The sequence below is a fragment of the Zalophus californianus genome, chromosome 16, assembly GCF_009762305.2.
Source record: "Zalophus californianus isolate mZalCal1 chromosome 16, mZalCal1.pri.v2, whole genome shotgun sequence".
Lineage (NCBI taxonomy): Eukaryota > Metazoa > Chordata > Mammalia > Carnivora > Otariidae > Zalophus > Zalophus californianus.
The window spans coordinates 58,757,675-58,773,749 of NC_045610.1; the positions used below are offsets into that span (position 1 = coordinate 58,757,675).

Sequence of the window (16,075 nt, forward strand, 5' to 3'; positions counted from 1 at the left end):
GAACCTGATTAGGTTTGAGACAAAGCATAATTAAATAGTGCTGAATCCAGTCAGCACTTCCTCTTCCTGAATAAGCCTAAATTAAATAGATTATTGAGAAACTGTTTATCAGTATTCTTTGGTTACAGGCAACAGAAAATGACTCTGTACAGTTTACGGGGGAGGGAAAGAGGGACTTTGGGGATGATAGGAGGCAGCTGACATCATTGAAGGGAACACTGAAAAGTTAGGCTCCGCAGCCTGCAGAATGTGGGTAGCAAGCACGAACGGACAGGCTTTGTAGGGAACAATCGTTGAGATGCATCTGCTCCAGCTGTCTCCTGTGCAGTTCAGGACTCACATTCTGAGGAGTGTCTAGGAGGGCTAGGCAAGGGCAAGGCGCTGAGGTGCCAGGCCGCAGAAACAACCTGTTTCTGGGCTCAAAGGACACAGGTCCCTGTCCTGGAGACTCAGTTATCACAGTTTCTTAGCTTCTCTTCCTTGGCATTGGCTTCATTTTCAGGCCTTCTGTGGTTGAGATAGCTCTAGCAGCTTCCATTCCTCTGATCCTGTTAGGTTCATCCCTGACCCTTAGAGTCATCTCTGAATCTAGTGGATGGCCCAGGGATGCAGTACCCTTTGAGTGGAGTCACTGCCCCAAAAGTCCATGGAGTTCAAGTGAGGGAAATTGGGGTACAGTTACCAGTGGAGTAGAGGGAACTAATGGCAAAAATGGCAGATGGAGGTAATCACCTTGATTGTTCAGAGAAAAGTCAATGGAAGAAGATAACAGAGTGGGGAAAACATGGGTGAAACAGGGACGTGGATATACCTACGTCAGTGGATAACCGGCACTGGAAAGGTGAGAAGCAAGAGGTAGTATTTCTTTCTTTTATTTTTCTATACGATTTTTATTTATTTATGCGAGAGAGCACGCGCGCGCGCACTAGGCGCTTGAGCAGAGGGAGAGGGAGAGGGAGAAGCCGACTCCCTGCTGAGCAGGGAGCCCAACCGAATGCGGGACTCATTCGGAGGACCCTTCAATCAATCATGACCTGAGCCAAAGGCGGTCGCTTTGCCCGACTGAGCCACCCAGGCGCCCAAGAGGTACTATTTCTTAAGAAGTCTGGTCAGTCAGACTGCAGGAGTTGCTACTGAAGCACTTCCGGGTTTTGTTCTGGTTTGGTGGAGTGGACGCAACAGTCTCTAGAACTAAACCCTGGGGCTGAACTCTGTATTAGCTCTAAAATGAAAGTTATGTCGGAGTTCCTTTAAAATACCTTTAGGCCAACTGATTTTGCCATGGTTCTTCTCCATCCTTCCAAAGTAAAGGTCCCTGTGCTCATTTGTTCCTAAGTTTCTTTGTCGTCTTCTCCAAATCTTCCCTTGTGGGAAGTGAAGACCTTTATCTTCAGCCTTATCTCCCACCCCTCAAGTGCCCTCTGGTCCCCCGGCCCCATCCTTTTTCATTGAAGCCCTCCCTCTCATCGGACCAGGAATGGAGGGGGAGGAGGACACACGGGGGAAGGATTCACCATTCTCCAGAACCACCCCCATGACCATTTTTAAGTCATGATTTTTTTGCTTTTGATTTTTTTGTTCTTTTTATTCACTTTTTTAAAAGGTTACATGCAGTAGAATTCACTCTCTTCTGTACAGTTATGTAAGTTTCGACGACTGCATGCAGCACATACATGCAATACGTATATGCATGTAATGACTGTCACAGTCGAGACTTAGGACAGTTCCATCACCCTCCAAAAACATTCCCTTGCTCTGCCCCTTTGTAGTCAGTATCTTAACTCCAGCCCTGGCCCAGGTCATCATTGGTCTGTTTTCTGTTCGTATAATTTTTCTTTTTCAGAGTGCCCTGTAAATGGAGCCATACGGCACATACCCTTTTGAAATTGGCTGCTTGTACTTAGTATATGCTAAGTCTGGGTATGCTTTTCTTTTAGCTTATCCTAGAGTTCACAGAGCTTTTTGAATCTGTAAATTTATATGTATCTCCAAATTTGGGGCGTTTTCCACCACTATTTCTTCACATGTCTCTTTCTCTTCTGTTTCTGGAAGTCCCGTAACATGGATGTTGGACCTTTTGATATTATCCTTAGGGTCCATGAGGCTCTTCATTTTTTTTTTCCCCCCAACCTTTTTCCCTCTCAGACTGGATAATTTCTGTTGCTTTATTAAGTTTGGAGATTCTTTTCTCTGTCATATCCATTCTTCCATTGGGACCATCCAGTGAAGTAGCTTAATTCAAGTTTTTATTTTTCAGTTCTAAAATTTCCAGTTGGTTCTATTTTTATAGTTTCTATTTATCTGCTGTGAACTCCTAAATTGCCATTTGTTTCAGATGTATTTACCTTTATTGCCTCCTGGAGCAAAGTTATAATAGCTGCTTTAAAATCTTTGATAATTCCAACACCTAGGTCATCTGAGAGGTAGCATCCTTTGTCTTTTGTCTTGGCAGCTGGGTACATTTTCTTGGTTCTTTGTATAAGGAGTAATTTTGGATTTCATTCTGGACATTTTGAATATGTTGTACAGATTTTGAGTCCAATTAAACTCCTTTAGAGCATGTTGACTTTTGTTGCTGTTGTTTCTCAAAGCCTTTGCTCTGCTGTTCTGGATCTGTCCCATACATGCATGACCTGATGAACGTGAGCCCAGACGTGGGAACGTTTATACATAGCATTTAGAAGTCTTCTCCAGGCAGTTCCTGTCTGGGATTCCCCCACACTGTCTAGCTCACAAGAGCTTCTTTTCCTAATCCCAGGTTCAGAAGGATGGGGTTCTCTCAGTTTTGGCTGCCTCTGCCACCATTGCCACAGCACAGCTCTGTGACTGCAGGGGAAAATGAGAAACTCACCCCCATGCAGGTCACTTCCCCAAGTTTTGAGTCTGCTCCCTACTCTACCAGCTTTTGTTTGCTTTTCAGTATTGTATTTTTGTATTTACATTGTACTTCCATCTAGTTTTCTGTTGTAATCAGCAAGAGACTATCATGGTCTTCCTCTGTCTTGATCAGCCCCAGAAGTCTTAAATTGCTGCCTGTGTTATTTTTGTATGCTGCATAACAGATTACCACAACCTTAGTGGCTTTAATGCAATATACATTCATTATTTCACAATTTCTGTAGGTCAAGACACTGGGCATGGCCTAGCGGGGCCTGCTGCAGGCTGCAGTCCAGGCCAGGACTGGGTTTCCATTGGGGGGCTTGACTGGAGAAGGGTGGGCTTCCAAGCTCACTCACAGTATTGACAGAATTCATTTCCTTGCAGGGGTAGGATTCATGGTAGATGTTTCTTCAAAGCCAGCACCCAAGAGGGAGACTAAAGTCAGTCTGCTAAAAAGATGGAGTCTTACATAATGTAGTCAGGGGGGCAGCATTCCGTCACCTCTGCCATATTCTAATGGTGAGAAGCAAGTCACAGGTCCCTCCCACACTCACAGAAGGGCATTTATACAGAGGTGTGAACATCAGGAGACCTGAGAGTCTCTATCAACTATATTATCCTTTGATCCTCAAATAAAAACTCTTCCTTCTACCCTCTGCTCTTATTCATCAGAGCCATGGTTCTCTTTTCCACCCCCCAGTCCTGGTGAAACACTGAATGACTTCATGGTTCTTATAGACAGTCCATTCAGTACTCAGACCTGTGAGTTCTTGACCTCCTGTATGCTAGTGACCTTTACTTTAGAACTCTGTCCTGTGATTCTAAATCCCAAGCATATGCTCTTTGTGACATACTTCCGTTTATTTCCATAGTCTATCAGGTATTAAAGGTAATTCAAGTCTTAACCATCACTTTCCTATTAGATTCTCTTTCCCTTCAGGTCCAAGACTGTTTTTATGTCTCCTCCCTTTATATTGCCTACAGGGCCCCCTGAGTACTTCCTGCACAGAGCAGGTATTCAAACACATGGTGCAAAATTAAGAACAGTGACAGCTAGACAGGATACCACTTCTTTCTTCTTCCTTTTTAAAGTTTGTCTCTTAACACTTTACCCTTGCTAACCTAAACACTGTCAGGAAATTCTAACTGAATTACCCAAACTTTCTAAATAATGCACGTAACCGGCTGCCTGGGTGGCTCAGTTGGTTGGGCGACTGCCTTCAGCTCCAGTCATGATCCCAGGGTCCGGAATCAAGCCCCACATCAGGCTCCCTGCTCAGCAGGCTCAGGAGCCTGCTTCTCCCTCTCCTCACCACTCATGCTCTGTTGCTATCTCTGACTCTCTAAAATAAATAAAATCTTTTTAAAAAAATAAATAATGTACATAACACAGACACCCAATGAATTAGTGAATATTTTAATGACATGGCATTGGAGCCTAACTGGGATAACTTCAGAGTATAGGCTGTGGTTTTGTCTTGTAGGTGAAAACGAAGTTAGGATGAAAACCAATTATAATTTCTGGTAACTAAGCCTCCAAGGTAGAAACAAGTCTGCCCTCTTTTATTGAATCCTTTCTTTTGCAAAAAGGGAGTAATCAACTAACAAAAACACTGGAAATTTGGAAGATTTTCCAACCAAAATAGTTTTGCATGGGGTGGCTGCATGCCCAGTCTACCTACATAATTCTATCTTTTGAATCCTCATTTCTCTGGGACAGTGTGTAGTTTAACCAGGAATTCTGAGGTGATTGACAACGCATCGAGGCTTCAGTTATGGGGATTCCCCTACTTCCCAACTCTTCCTTCTTCTGGCTGCTTCCAGAATAAGAGTGTTGCTTCTTCCTCCACCCAAAGTCTCCTAAGCCAGTGATGGCTGAACTATTTGAGAGTAAAAGAAACATTAGATTATTGAAACCCAGATTATTGAAAATACTTTCTTTCTAACAAAACTCAGTATAGTGGGGACCCATTATAATGTGCCTTGCCATACAGAGTATAGAGGATTTATGTCCAGTTTGGCCCTGTGTCCAGTGTGGGGTCCAGAAATTGAGCCCCATATCAGATTTTCTCCTTACCTGGATTTCACTACTACTGAAACAGAAGCTGTGCCATGAATCAAAGCAATGCTGTTTTTCTTTAGCAGAAGCTAGATAGGAAAGCTCCAGTTATTTGTAGTGGTAATAAACTGGAGAGGAAGTGCATGTGTACGAATAGAAGAGTGATTGAATGGAATGGGATAACATTCACACCGTGGTATATTACGTAGCCACTAGAAATAATAAATTGGATCGATTAGTTGGGGGCAGAACTGAGGAGAGAGAATCACACACATGTATTGAATGAGAAAAGCAAGATGCAAGAAAGTTTGTATAAGACAAACCCACTTTTACAAAACTGACCAAATAAAATGCTTTGTAAAAATGTGTAGGTCTGTATGATTCCATACAGTTCCCTGAGCACAAAGACCCGGAAAGGTATGAACAAGGTGGTTAACATGGGTTATCTGGAAGGGCGGTGAGGGCGCAGGGGCTTTGCTGTGGGTGTGGAGAGAGGAACCCCTGAGGGGACTCAGGAGGAAATGAGAAACAAAAATGCAGAGTATACTGGAAAAAAAATAGAGGGTTACCTTTACACATGTATATGCAATCGTATATTTAAATGTAATTTTAAAAAGAAAAAGTTGAAATTAAAAATAAAATTCTCCCAACCTGGCCCTCCCTTTTCTTCATTCTCCTTGCAGTTCACCTTGTGAGTCTGACCACTTTGGTCTCCACCAAAAAAAAATACTGACCAACTCCCTCCATAGTTAGATCTTGAACAACAGGCATCTCGACTTCAGGGCCCCACTTACACATGGGTTCTTGTCCATAAACACAAGATAGTACTGTAAATAGATTCTTGTCTTCCTTATGATTTTCTTAACATTTTATTTTCTCTAGCTTTATTACAATAATACAGTATATAATACATATAACATACAAATATGTGTTGTCTGTTGATGTGATAAGTCAGGTCTGGTCAATAGCAGATTATTAGTAGTCAGTTTTGGGGGAGTTAAAAGTTGTACGTAGATTTCCGACAGTGTCCCTAACCTCCAGGATGATCAAGTGTCAGCTGTAGAGTTGATACGTATTAGTTTTTTTCTCTTCCAAAGGGTCAAGAAACTTCACAGTCTTAAGTGTTGTTGTTGTTTTTTTTAAGTAATCTCCGCACCCTATGTGGGCCTCAAACCCACCACCCCAAGATCAAGAGTCGCATGCTCTTCCAACTGAGCCAGCCAGGTGCCCCTCCAAATCTAAGTTTCTAATCTTCTCACTAGCCCTGAAAGGTAGATAGAATTTTATTAAGTATTACTTGATCATTTCAGGGAATAAGGTGTCCCTTCGAAAGAAAGGATGCTTATGGAAGATGTCTTTCTTTTTAAAGTAAAAATGTGATTCGATGTTTATTTTTAAAAAATTATTAGTGAGAAATGGCAGAAACTGTGTACTGGAAAGTTACTGTCAGTTGGGGGAAATTAGATAAAATTTTATTAAAGAGCATACATCTGAATTGTGCTTTGTCATATATAAACATGAGCTCAGACAAGCGAGGCTTAAGATAGCTCATGGCTACATAGTCTTCTTTCTTTACAAAATTTTATTTTACTGTATAGTAAAACCTTGACTATACTGCTGGGGGAGTAGCAGCTCTAATTACTTTGTCAGAGCAATAGAATTAAGTGAGTGAGTATTTTTATTTTATCTTCAATTGAATACCTTTTATTTATTTATTTTTAGGGGGGATACTTTTTTTTTCATTTTTTTTTTAATTTAAATTCAGTTAGCCAACATGTAATACATCATTAGTTTTTGCAATTGAATGCCTTTTAAAGATGCACCTATACTTTGCCTATTTTGTTAAGTTTACCATCTGAGGATAATTTAAGGCTTTCATTGTACTGTAGGTTAAGAAAGTGTAACGGTAGAGGAGGGCAGTCACTGCTTGGTTTTTATTTATTTGCTTTTTTCCAAGATTTGTGGCAGCAGCATGATGGATATAGCTCCACTGTGTGTACACCACCCATCACTCACAGGCTTGCCTGTGCCTTATAAGAATGTTTAAATGCAGATTTCCTGGGTGAACATATTCCTGGAAAGTGTCATCTGAGATAACGAGTGATTACCATTTTCCAAACTTGATAAATGTACTGAACTTCTTTAAAAGCAGTGTTCTCAACCTTGGCAAAACATCAGAGCCATCCGGAAGCTTTAAAAACTGCTGACATCTGCGTTCTACTCTGAGAGATTGTGCAGGATAGAGTGGCAGCCCTGGCTTTGGAAGTTTTCAAAACTTCTTCGCAGGTAATTCTGATGAAACAGCCAAGACTGAGAACCACTGTTTTAAAGGAACAATATTCCCTATGTACCCCCCCCACACCATATTGATTTAAATTATGTTTATTATGATAGTGTTTAAATATGTACAAACTGACAGCAGGTTGAAATTCCTTCTGGGTGTGTAGTTGTATATAAAACACATTTATAAATGAAAAACCTCAAAATCAGTAAATTCAAAACAACATTAATATATATATGGATGATATTTTCCTGAGGCTTTTGTGCATGCTGTTCCTTCTGTTTAGTCTTTCCCACCTGTATCAGCCTGGGCCCAGGCAGGCGATAAAAGCACACGGTAATGTAAACAGGGGAAGTTTCTTACAAAGAATAAATAGTTAAGCTGTGATAGAAGAGTCACTGCAGAAACTGTGGGTTCTAGGGCTGAGGGAGAGTCCCAGAGGAAGGCTGGGGTTCAGACTCGCTGAAGAAGGTGGAGTTGCAGAGCACCTCCGTGACTTGCCCATGTCAGCGAGCCTGCAGTTGCCGGGCAGCAGGAAGCAGTCTTCCAGAGCACAGCACTGGCTCAGGAAAGCCACAGCCAGTGGCCACTCACAGGGCCACACAGGCAGCAGGCAGAGGGGCTCTGGGGGCAGCCCTCCTGGTGGCAGGCTGCAGCTGATGGTCAGCCATGTGGATGTGCTGCGGAAGTAGAAGTATCAGCGCAGAAGGAGGTGTGGGGCACACAGGGTCCCAGTCGGGAGGGCTGTGTCATCAGCAGGACCACAGGAGATGAGTGTAGGAGTAGGGCAAGCAGCAGGAGGCCCGGAGCACAGAGTGTCTGTTGAAAGGGTCGCGGGCAGATGACACTAGACCGTGTGGCACAAGGTTGTTGAGGGACCGCCCTTTCTGGCCCATGGCTGGAGTTATCACTGGTGTCCTCACAGCTCCATGCTCAGTTGTGCTCCCTGGAAAGGAGAAAGACTTAAAGAACTGCCCGTTTACTGCAGAGCGTGTGTTGAAGGTTGAATTTGGAGTTGCCCAGCAGTAAATTGGTATCTGACCCACACCACCCTGTGCCAGCGAAATGCTCATGCAGTGTTCGAGCCCCAGCTTACCAGTTGCCTTGACCCTTCTAAGTGGTGTTACTCTGTGCTGTGCTCCCGCGCATCCTTACGGTAGCTCACTGTGCTGTGTAGGAATCTTTGTTTAAAAACTAATTGCTCTTGGCGTGCCTGGATGGGTCAGTTGATTAAGCGTCTGACTCTTGATTTCAGCCCAGGTCATGATCTCAGAGTCTTGAGATCAAGCCCTGCATTGGGCTCCACACTGAGTGTGAAACCTGCTTAAGATTCTCGCTCACTCTCTCTCTCTCTAAAAAAAAATAAACAAAATTAATTGCTCTTTGAGACACCTGGGTGGCTCAGTTGTTTAAGCATCCGACTCTTGATCGCAGCTCAAGTCTTGATATCAGGCGTGAGTTCAAGCTCTGTGTTGGACTCCATGCTGGTCGTGGAGCCTACTTAAAAAAAAATTGCTCTTTCAAACAAACATATCATGTAGGAATCTTTATTTAAAAAATAATTGCTTTCTCTTGGCAAGGATGCCCATTCCCACTGTTGGTGGGAATGCAAACTGGTGCGGCCACTCTGGAAGACGGTGTGGGGGTTCCCCAAAAAGTTAAAAATAGAACTACTCCGCCATCCAGCAATTGCACTACTAGGTATTTACTCAAATACTAGTTTGAAGGGTTACATGCACCCTGATGTTTATAGCAGCATTTTTAGTAGTAGCCAAACCATGGAAAGAGCCCAAATGTCCGTTGAATAAAGAAGTTGCAGTGTGTGTGTGTGTGTGTGTGTGTGTGTGTGTGTGTGTACACACACACACACACACAATATGGAATATTACTCAGCCATCAAAAAGAATGAAATCTTTCATTTGCAACAACGTGGATGGAGCTAGAATATTATGCTAAGCGAAATAAGTCAGAGAAAGACAAATCCCTTATGATTTCAAGAAACAGATGCACATGGGGTGGGGGGGGGAAGAGAGGCAAACCAAGAAACAGACTCTTAACTGTAGAAAACAAACTGAGGGTTGTTGGAGGGAGGTGGCAGGGGGATGGGTTAAATGGGTGTTGGGGATTCAGGAGGGCACATGCTATGATGAGCACCAGGTTTTGTATGTAAGTGCTGAACCACTAAATCCTACACCTAAAATTAGTATTATACTGTGTGTGAACTAACTGGAATTTAAATTAAAACTTTGGGGGGAAAAATCTAAAAAAAAAATAATTGGTTTTTCAAGCAAACATATAATTATAGAATGCTTGAGAATCACCTCCAAAGATTCTGATTTGGTTGGGCTAGGGCAGAACCCAGGAATCTTTGGGGTTTTTTTAAAGATTTTATTTATTTATTTGACAGAGAGAGACACAGCGAGAGAGGGAACACAAGCAGGGGGAGTGGGAGAGGGAGAAGCAGGCTCCCCACAGAGCAGGGAGCCCGATGTGGGGCTCGATCCCAGGACCCTGGGATCATGACCTGAGCCGAAGGCAGACGCTTAACAACTGAGCCACCCAGGCGCCCCAGGAATCTGTGTTTTTAATAGGTGGTGGCGGATGCTGACATTGTGGCCCCTGAGACCACAAGGAGAGATGTGGGTCTGGGGCTGGACTGCAGGGACAGTGCCTTACTCCTTTTTGTCCCCTTCTTGCCTAACTCGCTCCCTGCTAGAAGCATGGTGTTCGACACGTGGGCGGAACGAGCGACTCCGGAGCACAGAAGTGGTGACCCTAGAGAAGTGCCCCACGTTTCTTGCCCCTTCTCGGAGTGCCCTTTCGAGTACTGTGCACGAAACTCAACCTGACCTAAAACTTCCTGCAGCTAATGCTTTTTCGTTGCTTGATTTTAAATGGACCTTATGCCAATGCCACCTTTCTTTGTTTCATAGGGAGAAAGAACAAGAAACACAAAAAGAGGAACGTTTGATGGAAGAAAAGAAAAAGAAAAAGCAGGAAGAAAAGAAAAAGAAGGAAGGTGCTCAGAAAAAGGTTTGGCTGGCATTCCTACTTCACTGCCTGTGATCATTGTGTGTCTCATTTGCATTGTCACAGCCATTATGTTAGAGTTCCATTTTATGACCTCAAAATATCTATGTGCTAAAGCTATAATTAGCAAAAAATAGATGTTGTGCTAGCGAAATAAATACAGAGTGACAGCCACAGAATATCTTTCTTAAGGAACTAGAAATAGTAGAGCTGTTGTTTTAAAGAAGCCTGATTTTCGTTGTTGGGGTTAAAGAATGTGCATGCTATCCCACTTACCGCGAACTGTCCAGAGCAACCATGTCTGAGAAATGAGGAAAAGGGCCATGTAACTGATTTTATTAGGAGAGCTAGAAATAATTTTTGCAGGTTTGGCAAATGTTCTTTTATAAATCCTATTATTATTAAAAATTAAAAGTCCTTCTGTAAATCTTACCATCTCACTTAAATCTTACCGCATTTAATATACCAAGTTAGGACATTTTTTGTTGGTCTTGCCTAGTTTAACATACCTTGTAATTTAAACTGTGTACCTTTTAGTTTATATTAAAATACAGAGCTCTGTTGAGCTTCCAGATAGGTTTTTTTTTTTGCCTTTAGATCAATATCAGCATATAATAGCATGTAGACAGTTATACATTTTCCCTGTAATAAATTTTAATAAATTGGGCAAAAACTTGTTTTTAATAAAATTTCCAGTATTAAAGTCTGCTTATAAACTTTCATAGATGTGCACATTCTACACATTATTATTCCTAAAGAGTTTCTGATTTTTTTTTTTGCAGGCTGCTGATCAAAAAACCAAAGGTAAGTTTATTTTATTTGGGGGTGGTACATTGTATGGCAGCACCACACTTTTTGTGATGAAGATGACTTTTATTTTATTGATAGTTAAAAACAAAGAATCTAACCCTGGCTTTGAACCTTTTGAATCTTCTTTTTATCATTCACTGTGCATTTCTTCATTTATCACTACATTTCATTGGCATTGGTTTAATCTAAAATGCCTAAAGAATGTTATGTTTGCTTTCTGAACAATGCTTTTTACTTTTCCTTTGCTTTGCTTTCCACCAAACAAGGACTAAACTGATAAAGGTGATCCAATTTGAATAAGAACAGCCAAAAGATACTGAATTTTTTTGAAGCTTCCAATTCTCTTTGCCGACTGTATAACAAAAAGAGGTATATTCTTTCTGTATTCCCTCTTTGCTTATTGATATGTAGAAGTCTTTTTTTTTATTTTCTAAGTCAAAAATTTACTTGTTAGTGTCTTAGTGGGTGTTGGAAACAAAAGTAGTTCCCCCAGTAACAGAGGCCTACCTGGGGTTTGCTGGAGAAGGGGCACAATGGAAGCAGCATTGGGAGCTTCTTCACTCTGTGCTTGCCCTGGGCAGGGGCTGTGCAGGGAGAAGGGGCGTGTGCTCAGGAGCCACGTCCGCCAGCTCTGTTAAATCTGGGGCCAGTTACTTGATTTTTCCAAGCCGCAGGTATCTCCTACTGAAAAGGAGAAAGCTGGTGAGTGGGTGGCTCCCCCCTCAATAAAGCTCCTGTGAAGATTAAATGAGATCATGTATGAAAAGGGCTTGGTGCCAACACATAGTTAGTGCTCAGTAAAAGTGAGCTAGAATTAATTGTTAGGATTTTCCAGATTCTGTTGGACGCATGTACACATTGTACGTGCAGGCACAAGTGCTATAATAAAGACTTGCCAGCATGCTGTTTTGGGTGGTACCACTGCTAATGCTCTACTTTGGTTTGGCATCCTTAGAGTTTCCAAAGTAAAGTTTATGTATAGGACATCATTCGAACTTCATAACTGAGCAGGGCAGGTGTTAGGTGACCGTGAAGAAACCGAAGCTGACGCTCGAGTTAAGTGGCTTGAACCGGGCCTTCTGACCCCCACGCAGTGGGCCTCCAGGTGCCGGCACCAGGGTCACAGTAAGATGGGATTTCGTGTAAAGTAAATATTAAAAGGCAGCTCAGTTCCCAGAAAGGACATTTGTCTCTCACTCTCAGAAGCAGTATGAATGTATAGCACACTTTTTCAGAAGGTCCAGAGGGTTGTGGTACATAGTTGTATTAGCAGTTATGATCTTGAGTAAGGAAGAATGGTTTCTTCCACTTGCATTTATTTTTTATTTATTTATTTATTTTTTTAAAGATTTTATTTATTTATTTGAGAGAGAGAGAGAGTGAGCCTGAGAGGGGGGAGGGTCCGAGGAGAACCAGACTCCCCGCTGAGCAGGGAGCCCGACGCGGGACTCGATCCCGGGACTCCAGGATCATGACCTGAGCCGAAGGCAGTCGCCCAACCAACTGAGTCACCCAGGCGTCCCTCTTCCACTTGCATTTAAAACTACAGGATTGTTGTTCTGAGTCATTTATTTCCTTTTTTTTTTTTCAACATTCTGAGAAGTTTTTATAACCTGATTCAATACCAGCCGTATTCTGTTGTCATTGTCAATGTTTTCTCTTTGCTTATGGTCGTATAATGATATGTAAATTACACATACACACTACACAGAATTATTATTTCCCATTACTGTTCTTTTTTTTTAAATTTTCTTCCAGAAATATTTTAATAAAAATTGGCAATTTCCAAGAAACACCCACTGCATGACCATCAATAAAAGAGAACCATAACAAAATAGAAAATTTACCATATGTCCCATTACTGTTCTGATGAGCATTTCCTTGCTTACTCCAAAGTCTACTGGTGTTTTCTCTTCTCCTTTTATCTTCTCTAAATTACTGCTCCTTTGGGTCCAATTTGTCATCAACTGTACTAACTATAGCCTTAGCACACATAATAATAATGATTATTAATGGTCCTAAACAGAAAAAAAATCTTTTTAAATTATAAATAATCTAACAGTGCTGCTAGATAATTCATTAATGAATATTAGCAGTATCAAGGTTTAAATTTTTCTCAGATGCTCCATTATTACTGGGTCGAATCAAAATTAACTGCCTGAAGGAAGGTGGTTCTGAAATTTCTGACTGGACATGTGTGTTGGACAACACAGGCTGGACCTGCTGCTTCCCTTAATTAACACTCCCCCATCCCCTGCCCCTCAAAGAGCTGCATTGAGCAATTTGAAAACCTTTGTATGAGCCTTTCCACACAAAAAAAATAGTTTCTTGTAATTTCTGCTAAACATTGTCTTTGCATTATCAGTGACTCAAGAGAGAGGTAGCTGAGCACAATTACTTGTTACGCCTTTAGTGAGACTCGAGATGCTCTCACAGTCGCGGGAAGGCAGTCAGACGTAATCTCACCTATATATTATATTTCTGCTGTGGAGGACCTGGTATCTGAGTGTTGGACGCTGTATAATGGGTTTTGCTTCGGTAATCAGTAATCTCTTTATTTTGGGCACTGCCCTTAATTTGGGCACAGATAATAGTAGCTTTATATGTGATGTGATGACTATGAGCCTAAATTTTCCATATTGTTTTCTGGGTTTTTTATGGATTTAATTTTTTTTAAGGATTAATTATAATACCCATAAACGTGAAGTAATTTAATTCATTGGTTTTGGCCAGATTTTTAAAGTTCACGAAATAGAAAGGTAAGTTTTCATACAAAAAGCTCAAAGTTAATTATATCATGTATGAAAGTGAATATCTTGATGACCCAGTATGTCTCAAACTCTATATGATTAAGGCTTGATGATTTTGAGTCATATACTTTTATAAATTCATGCATTATGATTAGTCTCCTAATCTTGCTTGAAAGGACTATAATTTAAGTTTTGCAGTTGGGTATTCAACTTTGCCATGCATTCAATTTGTAATGCTAATTTTAAGAAAATCTTTATGTGCTTTTGTTAATGTAAATCAGTTGAAACCATATTCTTTCACTAGCCTTACATTGAGTGATAAAGGTTTTGGGGTCACAGATTATTTGCACTGTGCTGTATTCCTGTTAAGGCTCATTCTATACATGGTTTTCTCAGTATGAATGAAGGTGAGCATTGAAGTTTAAAGGGTGCCTTCCCAATTTCATAGATCTAGATACGAACAAATACAAGTGAGAACCCACTTCTCTGTACTTCGCCAGTTAGGTGGCACTTTTTTTTTTTTAGCAGAGTTGGCTGAGTGCTATTTGCTCAGTCGTGAGCTGTTTGCTCAACACAATATTCAGCAGTTAATTTTTATAAGGCATCACATCTCCTGAATTACACTGTGTAATAAAGTTGGCCAGATTCCTTGAGTTTACATGTATCCATGTTCACATCCACATAAACAAAACAAGTATTATTTTGAGTATATGAGTTAACCCTTAGAAGCAATAGCTAGAAGTGTAGTTAATGTGCTTTACACAGTATATTTTATAATATATGGCATTTTGTTTGCCTGTCTGAAAAATTAATAAAATCTTAGCGTTTGAAGTATTCTTAGAGGTTCCCCAGTTGCTCCATCGGTTTGGAAATGAGACTCAGAGAGGTTGAACAGTTTGCACAAGTTTTGACGGCTCCAGCTAGCAGCACAGCTGGAACCCTTGTCCTGCAGCTGTCTCACATATACGTTTTGTCTGCTGCCACGTGAAGGACACATCAGCATGGTATATCCGTTATCAGTGTAATCATCCATTTTAGGAAGTAACTTAGGACCTTTTCAAATAAGGCTGAAAGAAATTCCTAAGAGATCCATTATGTGAATTCTTTATGGGATGGTATCTTATAGGATTTTAAGTATTAGATGTCTTTCTGTAGCCATGTTGCCCTATGTTTAAAGTAATTATTTAATTTTACTGTTAAATCGCTGATGGAAAGAAGATATAATACATTAATATTTTTTCTGTGGGAACAAAAGAAAGTATATTAAGATGCGGTATTTTTCCCCTAACACATAGGCAACTTAAAAGGATAAAAATTATTGGAAAAAGAAAACAGCTAAGCAGGTACATACATATAAATTCTTCATCGAATTTTAGAAGGAAGGAAGTATAAATCCACTGGGGGCAGGGAGGCGGCACAGTGCTCCTGTTACAAGCCCTTTAACAGCATCTTTTTTTTTTCTTTTTAAGATTTTACTTATTTATTTGACAGAGAGAGACCCAGCAAGAGAGGAAACACAAGCAGGGGGAGTGGGAGAGGGAGAAGCAGGCTTCCCGCTAAGCAGGGAGCCCAATGCATGGGACTCGATCCCAGGACCCTGGGATCATGACCTGAGCCGAAGGCAGGCACCCAACGACTGAGCCACCCAGGCGCCCCAACAGCATCTTCTTTTATTTTTTTTTAGGGATTTTGTTGGAGGGAGAAAAGTTCTTGTTTTTTTTTTTTTTTTAAGTACTCTGTACATCCAATGTGGGGCTTGAGCTTACCCTGAGATCAAGATCCACATACTCCCAACAACTGAGCCAGCCAGGTGCCCCTGAAGTTGGATTTTTAAAATTCATTTTTCTTTTTTTTATTGAGGAGTAATTTATAGTCAGAAACATACAGGTTATTATCTGCACAATTCAGGTATAAATATAAAAGATGGCATAAATAAGTGGAGTAGAGTACATTGTTTTGTGTCCAACTTCAGATAACTCAATAACCCAAGGTGGATGTCAAGCTTAAGGGATCTCTTTTTATTTTGTTTTATTCTTTTGTTATTAACATATAATGTATTATTTGTTTCAGGGATACAGGTCTGTGATACATCAGTCTTACACAGTTCACAGTGCTCACCGCAACACATACCCTCCCTAATGTCCATCACCCAGCCACTCCATCCCTCCCACCCGCCTCTACTCCAGCAACCCTTACTTTGTTTCCTGAGATAAAGAGTCTCTTATGGTTTGTCTCCCTTTCTGGTTTCTTCTTGTTTCAGTTTTT

General features: G+C 41.1%; 1 protein-coding gene across 5 annotated transcripts in view; it reads left to right on the forward strand.

The window, feature by feature from the left end:
* Window positions 1-10,195: 10,195 nt before the first annotated feature.
* TNRC6C (trinucleotide repeat containing adaptor 6C) overlaps window positions 10,196-16,075 on the forward strand; it is a 100,293-nt gene continuing 94,413 nt past the window's right edge. For all 5 annotated transcript variants that reach the window (XM_027625524.2, XM_027625525.2, XM_027625526.2 and 2 more), the window contains exons 1-2: window positions 10,196-10,253; window positions 11,033-11,054. The gene's annotated coding sequence lies outside the window, so the exon portion shown is untranslated. The remainder of the gene's footprint in view (window positions 10,254-11,032; window positions 11,055-16,075) is intronic.